Genomic DNA, 10,709 nt, shown 5'->3' on the forward strand with positions numbered 1-10,709 from the left:
AAAGGAGGAGGAATTATATTAGAGTATACTGCTTTGAGTGAATATTAGAGGGACTAAAATCACATAAAAAACAGGATAAATGTAACGTTTCGCCTCTCCCAGGCCGAGCCCGCTTACATCTGGCAGCCTTCATAGGTCATAGAAGGCCCTCACAAACCAGATCGGTCATCCATCCATAAATTATTCTTCCCGATCGGTCACTCATCCCTAAACTGCTTCAGGCCAAGCACGCTTAACCTCAGAGTTATTTAGAGATCGGCTTCCGGAAAAGAAGTTGCAACTTGTTAATATGAGTATTCTATTAATCCTATTAAACCTTAGGCCGGGATGTCACAATAAAACAATTTGATTATCTACCTCCTGTTGATTCTTATTTATGAAATTCACATGGGAGTGTCTAGATTTCAGGGGACCGAAACTTATGAATTCCAAACACCTTTTTTTTATCCCTTACATGACAATCCAGTTGTTCTCATTACCCCTCCTTTTTTTTCCTCTATGTAAAAGGTAGTAGAATAATATATTTCTATGTAAAAACTTTTCTGGGCGAAGGAAATGCACGTGGGTTTTCTTTTTCTTTTTTTGAAAGGAATCAGCACAAGATTGTGCTATTTCATTAGATATAGGCGTAAAAAATATATCCCCTAGGGGCAAAAAAAAAAAGAGCTGTACAAAATTACATAAGCGCTATGGTTAAGTTGGTAGGAATTCTCCAAGTCACCTTGCGCCTACCATTATCCAGATTCTTGCCTCTTCCTTTATTTTTGCCATAAGGTTGGGGGCTGCCGTTTCCTTATGCTTGAAGATCCTTTGGCTCCTTTCTTTCCAGATTTCCCAGGCTATAAGTAGGATTAAGGATCGCAGCCCTTTCTTGGGCACTTCCCTTTTGTTGGCTAGCAATAGCATTTCCCACCATTTGTGTACGCTTTGGCATGGCTCCCAATTGCTCAGATCCAATTGCTGATAAGCCACCCAGCCGGCCGTCAGTCTCCAGATCCTTCTGGTGTATCTACAGGAAGCTAAAAGGTGGCATGCCGTCTCGTTCGTCATACGGCATAGGGGGCACACTCCTCTATTTGGCCATCCTCTTGTAGCTAGTCGATAGAAAGTTTAGACTCTATTTTGAATCACAAGCCACGCATAAAATTTGCATTTTGTAGGGGCCCAAGATTTCCAAATTAGGGGATTGAAGTTGGTGCCGACTGTTCCTAGACACTGAGCATTGTATGCCGAAGAGGCCGAGTATTCTCCATGATTCGAGAGCTTCCAGACTATGTGATCTGACTCATTTTGGTTTAGCATGATGTCCTGGGTTGAGCTCCATAGGGATACAAGCTGGCTGATCAGGTCCACTGTAAAAGTAGTGTTCCCATTTAGGTGTCATTTTCAATGCCTTCACGTAGCGATTTGCTTCTTTTCTTAGAAATTGCATAGACGAGCAGCATGTTGTCCTTTAGTCTTTGCCCGTCCAGCCAGGCGGAGTCCCAAAAGCGGATCGTGTTTCCATCCCCTATTGTTATTTTGGTAGCTTCGGCGAAGAGAAGTTTGCACGTGCGTTATCTGTGTACATGGATTCCGAAATTACAAGTGGGCCGAACGCATGTGCTTGATTGTCTGAAAATGGAATAAGTTCACTTCGTGACCCTCAAAAGTGATCGAAATCTAATTTATGACCCTAAACCACAAAACCGGATATCTTGACCCCCAAACTCTTAAAACTGGTACAATTTGACTCCCTCGATGGTTTTGGAGGGCGGTTTCGCTGACGTGGTGCCTACGTGGCGATATTGGCCGAGTCTTTGTTCCACGTGGCGTTGACGTGGCACTTACGTGGCATTAGAATTAAAAAATGTGTAGGACCCGTTTGTCATTCACACACATTAAAAAAATGTGGGGCCCATATGTCAGTCCTTCTTCCTCCTCCCTCTCCATTCTCTTTCTCTCCCCATTCTTTCCCTTCTGGCAATGGCGGGGCATGGGCAGCGGTGTGGTGCCGGCCGGTGGGAGCTGAAGCGTCCCCAGCGGTGGCGCTGGACCGGTGGTCCCCGGAGTGGAGGATTCGACGATGGCGAGGCCAGTGCTCGGCCGCGGCGACGACGGTGAGGTGGGTGGCTGCCGCCTGCCGCTGCGGTCCCGAGGACCTCACTACCTACGCTGGCGCTTCCTGCCCCGCGAGTTCGACGGCGGCAAGGGACCAAGGGACGACCATCCTCCTACTCCCTGGCTCCATCCAGCGGGGACTGCCCAAGCAGAGCCGTAGCAGGGCGACCGCACGACTCTTCCTTCTCTCTCTCTCTCTCTCCCCCCTTCTTCCCCTTCGGCCGGCAGCAGGGCATGGGCCGCGGTGTGGTGCTGGTCGGCGGTCCCCGGAGTGGAGGAGTCGACGATGGGGAGGCGGCGATGGGCGCTCAGGCGAGTGTGTTGCCATGGATTCAAAAGTCGTCGGCGGGCGCTCGAAGGCCGGAGCGGCGGCGGCGGCGGTGGCGGGCAGGCAGCTCGGCCCTGCTCCAGCTCAGAGGGCTGGAACTTGTGGCCACTGCCGCCGTCCTGCTCATCTCGTAGCAGCCCCAAGTGGCCGCCTCCCTCTTCCACGCTGGCACGGCTGCGCCGCCGGATATCCAACTGACATATGGGCCCCACATGTCAGTGGGCCCTACATTTTTTTAATGGGTGTGAATGACAAACGGGTCCCATGCATTTTTTTAATTCTAATACCACGTAAGTGCCACGTCAACGTCACGTGAAACAAAGACTCGATCAATATCGCCACATATGCGCCACATCAGCGAAACCGCTCTCCAAAACCGCCGAGGGAGTCAAATTGCATCGGTTTTAAGAGTTTGGGAGTCAAGATATCCGGTTTTGTGGTTTAGGGTCATAGATTAGATTTCGATCACTTTTGAGGGTCACGAAGTGAACTTATTCCTCTGAAAATTGGGAAAGGAGGGAGCCTAGGAGGAAAGATAGACGTAGGCTTCCGCACGCACGTGGGCCGGAGAAGGGAGGTCGCTGAACCTACTCGTGGCCTAGTGGGTGCTGTTGGAACTTGGAAGCGTTCGCGCGGGCGCGACGCGCACAAAGCTTCACGCATTCGACTTGGCCGGTTGTTGATTGATTACAATTTGTATCGCAAACAGATATGCTTTGCCCACAAATTTGGATCTCAACGGATTAACTGCATTTCCAATTTAGTATACTCAAATATAGATGGCAGATTCCTCTAAAAAAGATTTATGGATGGCAGATAATGATCGAGATCCAAGTTTGGCCAAAAAAATTATTTCGACCCAAGTATGGCCTACAAAACTTACGATAATCAAGATCGGCATTTGGCACATATAACTTCTGATCAGACAAGGGAAAGTGGGGCCCATCATAAATCATTATTGGGAACAGCCTAGATCGCCAACCTAAATTGGATTTGGATTTGCTAATCCTCCCGTAGTCCCGTGGGGATCCTTGTTTCCGCCGCCTGCCGGAGCTCCTCAACGTTGCGACTGCTAATCCTCAGTTCACGCTCTGCGAACCATGATCTGTCTATGTAGAACTTCTAATTAGTCCCCTCGACCACACGGGTAAAATATTGGTGTTATAATTTGTTTTTTAAAGTAAAATTATTACAATCTCATAGTACAAACTTGTGCTCCAGACTTCTGGTTGTAGAGCACAAAACAGCAGATAGACAGGTTAGCTCCAGACTTGGTCAACAAAATGTGATGCATGCTTAGAATTAATGAATCATACACGTTCCACTGATTACTTGACGAACAAAACGCGAGAGATCAACTAGTGATGACCATGCGTCCAGGTACCACCAGAAAAAACTTCTTTTAAAAACGGAAAACAGCACAAGAGTGTGCGTACCACCAGAAAAACTGTTGCCTTCCATCCTTCTCCGTCGGTGGCAAAGGCGAGCCACACGCACGCACGCACCGGTGTTTTCTGCTGTTACGCACAGAGAAGGAGAGAGAATCATGGGCACAACACAAAAGCCCTCACCGGCCGTGATCGCCTGATCGGTAAGATGCATGGCCGCCACGTGATGCACGCACGGCACGCATGTACCGGGAGATGACCAGCTCCGCGCGGTGTCGCCGCCGGCGCGCGCGCACACAGCCCTGCCACACTTCTGTTCGGTTGGGCTTGGCTGCGCCGTACGTACAGTAGAGTAGACTAGTCGTGTTCGTTTTCGCTAGCGCGGATGCGAACCGGAGGAGTGGGACTTTTGCTGCTGTCTCCTCAGCGTGCGATGTGGTGCACGTGGTACAGCAATACTAGCCCAGACGGCGACCTGCTGGGTCTTGCTCAGCAATACTGGGGCCTGTTTAGATTTCAATTTTTTTAAAACAATTTAGCTTTTTTTTTTTGTCTTCCTACATATATAAATTTTCAACTTTCCCATTACATTATTCTAATTTTTTTAACTTCTAATTTTGGTATGTAACTGAACACTCCCTAGCCCATAAGGCCTTGAATTATAACAATGAGGGATCGATAGTAGTACTGTATAACGGGTCCACATTGCTGTCATTTCCAGATGTTACTTCATCACATGGATATGTCTCTACTGATCGAACGAATGATACACCCTGGACAGTGATGCTCCACCGTGCTACTCCCTCCGTCAAAAAAAAAAAAACAAACAAACCCTGGTTTCCGTGCCTAATATTTGACCGTCCGTCTTATTTGAAAAAATTATAAAAAAATATTAAAAAGACAAGTCACGCATAAAATATTAATCATATTTTATCATCTAACAACAATGAAAATACGAATTATAAAAAAAATTCATATAGACGAACAATCAAAGTTGGACACGAAATCCCAGGGTTTATCTTTTTTTGGACGGAGGGAGTACGAATTTTTACACTCGGATCGATTTCACTGTACTTCCTCCGTCCCAAATATAAGCATTTTTAAGATTAGTACGGGTATTAAGAAAGTATGTGAGAATGATTGAAGAAGGTGTGATTGGTTGAAAAGAGAAAGTAGATGAAAAAGAAATGTTGTGATTGGTTAAGAGGAGAAGGTAGATAAAAAATAGCTTTATTTTAGGACAAAGTACTGTGCTAGAAATAACTATATTTTGGGCCGGAGTTAGTACTTTACAATTGGATCTTCTGCCGCTGGCGTTCGATGAACATGAGGTAATCGATCGTGACTTTGACTGGTCACGAGCTGGATTATTTGCTCTATTGTAGGCTTGTACGGTGGAGTTCTAATTTTCTAGACCTCTAGCCCCATTAATTCGCTTATATGGTGATTATGTGTTTTTTACATAGATTATTTTACTATGTTTGTTTTGAATCGCTAAATACACGCATATAGATTTTTTATCATAAATTATTTTTAAATTGCTAATAAGCGATTCGCACAAGCATAAGCGAACCAATGAGATCGTTCAACTCCAAACTACTCTACGACTTTCGCATCATTTTTGTTGGCACATTTTCAACTGCTAATCAGTACTTTTTTTAAAAAAAATATATATAGGATTTTTTTAAAAAATAAAATAAATCTAATTTTTAAATTTGTAAGAGCATCTCCAGCAATAGCCCTCCCATTTTAAAGCCCTCAAAGGATAAATAGGGTCTGCCCTCATTTCCTTAGGATCCTAAAAATGCCTCCAACTCCAGCAACAACTCTCATTTCTTAGCACCTATTTCTTTTTTCTCTTTCATGTCAACGTACAGTTTATATTTACACCTACTTTAGTATCACAATAATACAAACATGAATATTTTTAACACATAGAAATACCATATTCAAATTCATATTTTCAAATACCACAGTATAAATTCAAATTCAAAATTTTCAAACACGGGGAAGCATTGAGGAAATGCAGAAACACAGTAATTCTGAGTGGAGGTGTGATATTTATATTATCATTATCATCATCAAAATCCACAGGAAAAAAAATGCAGCCCAATGAAGCAAAATTCCTACTATCAATATTCAGCAATAGCAATGCCCTTTGTTTTGTTCCCTGCCTGACACAAGGTACTACCAACCAAAAGCAAAGTACAGAGCAGAGCACATATATCAACTAGCAGCCTAGCAATGCAAACAACTTCCATCAGAGCACATATGCCTGTTTATATCGCGAAAAGGATATTTTTGGGTGTCACATCAAACGTTTGACCGGATGTCGGAAATGGTTTTTGGACACGAATAAAAAAACTAATTTCATAACTCGCCTGGAAACCGCGAGACTAATCTTTTGAGCCTAATTAATCTGTCATTAGCACATGTGGGTTACTGTAGCACTTATGACTAATCATGGACTAATTAGGCTCAAAAAATTCGTCTCGTGATTTCTCCCATAATTGTGCAATTGATTTTTAAATTTATCTATATTTAATACTCCATGCATGTATCTAAAGATTCGATGTGATGTTTTTGGGAAAACGTTTTTGGGAACTAAACATTCAGGAAAATCTTTACTTACAGAATGTTCAGATAATCAACCACGTTCTTTTCTAATTGCATTCAGATAAACGGACGCTTGCAGGACGTTCAGAACTATATATAGATTTGTAAGTAAACAAATGTTCAGATGCCCTGCACTTTTCTATCTGCAATGCGTGCATACGGAGTATATGTGCGAGTAAATCAGAGTTTGGAAGTCAGGGCAGCCTGCAGGGGGAGGAGATGCACGCGCGCGAAGCAAAAATTCCTCCCACACTGAAGAAACATCGATGGGGGCTGTGCCCGAACCCCCAGGAATGAGGACTGTGGGATGAGATCTAGGGGCCTTCTTATTCTAGGGGTTTTAGTAGGGGTTCTACTGAACCTAGGTTTTTTCTCTTTCCTCCTAAAAGTTGTTTGATAGCTGTGTTTAGGGTCTCTGCTGAAGATGCTCTAATAGGATTAATAAGTCGTCACGTGCTGCTAATATCAATATGGAGTTTTGAACTAACAGACCCGTAGTACTAGCTACAGATTCTGTGGTGAGACAGCACAGACACAAACGAGCCATGTAGTGTGAGTGTCTGCGTTGTACTTTGTAATTCTTTAAAAAAAAAACAAACAAACGAGCCATGTACGTACTTTACTACCATTGAGGCCTTGACTCCTTCCGCGAAGGGAAAAGATCGCCACAGTGGATTAAGGTGGACAGGTGGTACACGATGTACTCTACTTGATTGCCGGTCCGCGATGAAAGTAAAAACGGCTTAAGGTGGTACGCGACGTACGTGCCTGCGTCCATCCACTTTGCGCGTCGTCTTTTTCATCAAACAAACCGAACGAAAAGCGGCGCCCAACAGTGCGTGGCTGGCCTGATTCTTGATGTGGCGAGCTCACCACGTACACGTACCGCTTCGTTCGGCTAACGAACAATCACAGAGGAGTGCAGTAGTACGTCAACTGCTTTCGTCTTCTTTTGTATGTTGAGTTGTGATCCAAATTCATTTATACGGATCATCATTCTTTTTTTAGGGTTCCACTATATATATACCTCTTGTAAGCCGCCGTGCGGCGATGTAACCTCACCTCAGATATAGTGAAGATATTTTGCTGGCTGGCGCCCGTGGTTTTTTCTCTCCTATTTTGGGAGGGTTTTTCACGTTAAATCTCGTGTCTTTTATGATTGATCTATTGTTCTTTATCGTTTGTTCGTCTATCGTTTCCTAACATTGTAGTACTAGTTGTTACGTTAGGTGCTATGGCTCCAGTGCTATATGCATGCAGGCGAGAGTGGTCGCAAGGACAGAGACTGCTACACCCGTAAGTAGCAAAAACTATCAAGTTTTTGTTACAAGTGCAAAAGGATATAGTGTGCATGCTCTTACAAATGTATTTTTATAAAATGATCTTCAAAACAAGGAATAAAGCTCATTTCGGAGACTACAATCAGAACTTGTGGAATATGCCCAGTCTTTGAAGATGCTCATAGAGGTAGAGTTTGCGTACGTGGTTTCATAGGGGTGAGTATGCGTGCGTTGTGAATGTTTGCATTGTGCTATGTAATTCTAATAAAAAAGGATTGTGCTCCAAGACCTTACCCAAGATGAAGAAGGGATGAAGGACTTTAGTGGTCCAAGGCTTAAATCATAGAGATTTAGGCTGATAATTTATTAGTTGTTGCCTATAGTGGGGGTTGTTTTCCCTTTTTTAGATTTTTTTTTCTTTTTTTTCACCTATTCTAAACAGTTTGTTCTCACCTTAATATAAAGTTGCCATGATGAACAATATTGTTGTCGGCAAAGCTGACTTGGGAGACCTAGGCCCTGGCGAAATGCAAGATGTTCAGCTGATTTGCGATGCGAAATCGAGTGTGGGGAGCAAAGCGGCAGATAGGTTACAAGTTAGAGGGTGGCCAAACAACTATTTCTATCAATTATATTTTCGAAACCTCAAGACCATCAACCATTTGTTGTTTGAATGCCCAATCTTAAAACAAATCTGGTTTGGAGTGTTTCCATGACTGTGACAAGGACATGTCATCAAGAAGTGAAGTGCTAGTAAAAATCTATTAGATTGGTGGACACAAGGGACTAGCAACCCAGCAGCAACAAAATACAAAGGGCTCAAATCAGTATTCTTGCTCATTGCCTAGGAAATATGGAAAGAAAGAAATGTGTTAATCTTCAGAGGAAAAGAGGGAACGACCTACCAAATAACCAATCGCATCCAAGATAAGTTAGGTTATTGGAGTTTAACTGGTGTGAGCACATTATGAGATTGTTGCCATGAGGAATATGAAGGACTAGCGTGCAAACTTATTTACAGTTAGAATTATACAGTTGTTTCCCTTATGCTTCAGCCTTCAGCTATGTAATTTAACCCCTTCTATCCATATAACGCCAACCAATCTGTTTTGCCGTTTAAAAAAAGTTAGCATGATTTTGACGCTTCTAAAAAAAACTCATATAAAAAGAAGAGCTTCCGTGTAAACGACCGCAAGCAGTTTGAGATTATTTCCATTGCTCGACGCGAGCTCAGCATGGCTTGCAAGCTCTGTCGTGACACACTCTAGTAACACTAGAAATCCTCACTCGAATTGACCTGCAGGTTCCATTTCATCGTAGTAAATTAATCTGGATCCATAGCTCGAAAGTTGATGAATGCATGGTATGCAGATCGAACGTACTCAGATTCGTTATATTAGGAGAAGTCACATTTTTTTTGCTAGGTTAGATTTTTTTCTTATCCATATAAATACTTCTATATATCCTCACCCTACACCGTATCGGGACAAACAGATTGTCACCGACGAGGCGATGATCACGGAGTAGCTAGCTGGAGTAGTACATACTCCACTACAGCAAGCGAGAGAGCGAGCTATCAAATCGAATCAATCATTCATGGTTCGTCCGTTTGCTATGTCTGGTGATACATCTTGTTCTCCCTTGCATGGCCTTCGACACCATTACCTTACATTTTTGTAACTATCCCAAAAAATGCACTAGTACACGACTTCTAAATGTAGAGTATCTTTACGGTGCTATCTGGTAGTAGCATTCTACTACAAACATCACCATAAAAGTAATCTCAATAACTGATTTGTTTTTTTTAAGATAATAGAATATTTCATTAGGGCATGTACAAAAGTAGAGTCAGATATGAGCTCTACGTTATTTAGAGACTAGCATCTTACAACAGTTAGAGACAATATGGTTTCTAATCATTAATGTATCAAAATACTTTTTCTTACTTTTCTTTCCTTTCTTTCACCACCATGCAACAAAATTTGCTCTAATAAATGCTAAGAGTCGACTTTGAGCTGTTGTCATGCATAACAGCCATACTCCTTTCTCTTTCTTCCATGTCATCAAATTTACTTGTATGGCAATAGAGAGAGACCACTAATAAACACCGTTGTACATGCCCTTAGGACAACGAAAACATCGACTGGCCTCTATATCGTGGATGAACACTTCCAACAACTAAAAAGAAAAAGAAAGATTAGAAGACTATCCTAGGCACATATCAGGTTATCTTGCAGCATGTTGCTTTAATACACTCATGAAGAGAATACTAGGATTTTAGGCTATACTTCAGAACAACACCTTCAAGAAATAACTATCATTTGGCAGTAGATGTCATTTAAGCCGACTAAAAGGTCAGTGAAAACAGTTATAAGTTATGAGTTCCCTTTTACTTGTAAAAATAATTATTAACTATGAGTAGTTGATGTGATTGTATAAATAGATTTAATCTATTGGATTAAAAAAGATAAATGATCTAGGTTGATTCTATTTACTAAAGTAAAGATGCACTATAAAACACCTCATTAATGTGACCTCACTAATGTAAAGAGAGATCATATGATAGTAATCTCACTGCTGGAAAACCCTTCTTTAGTTCCGGTTTGCAACCCCCTTAATCTTGGGTTGCAAACCGAGACTACGAATCCGGGACTAAAGATGGTAGCGGCGGTTGGTCACCATTTTTTCCTTTTTTTTTCATTGTTTCTTTGCTGCTTGTATTTTGATTTTTTTTTTCAAATCGAGTTGCTCCCTATATATCCCCAAATCAAAATAACGTCACAAATTCTCCAAAAAAAAGTACATCACAAATTCTAAAAGAAATACATCACTGATTATACATCACCAATTATACATCTCAGATCCAATAAATCATAAATTCTCAAAAAAAAAACCAAAAAAAAATACGGCGCTGCCGCTGTCGCCTCCCGCCTGTGCGCCGCTGGCCGCCGGCTCCCACCGCCGCCTTCCGTGCTGCCCGCTGCTGTCCTCCCCTCT

Source organism: Oryza glaberrima, chromosome 3 (genome assembly GCF_000147395.1).
Source record: "Oryza glaberrima chromosome 3, OglaRS2, whole genome shotgun sequence".
Lineage (NCBI taxonomy): Eukaryota > Viridiplantae > Streptophyta > Magnoliopsida > Poales > Poaceae > Oryza > Oryza glaberrima.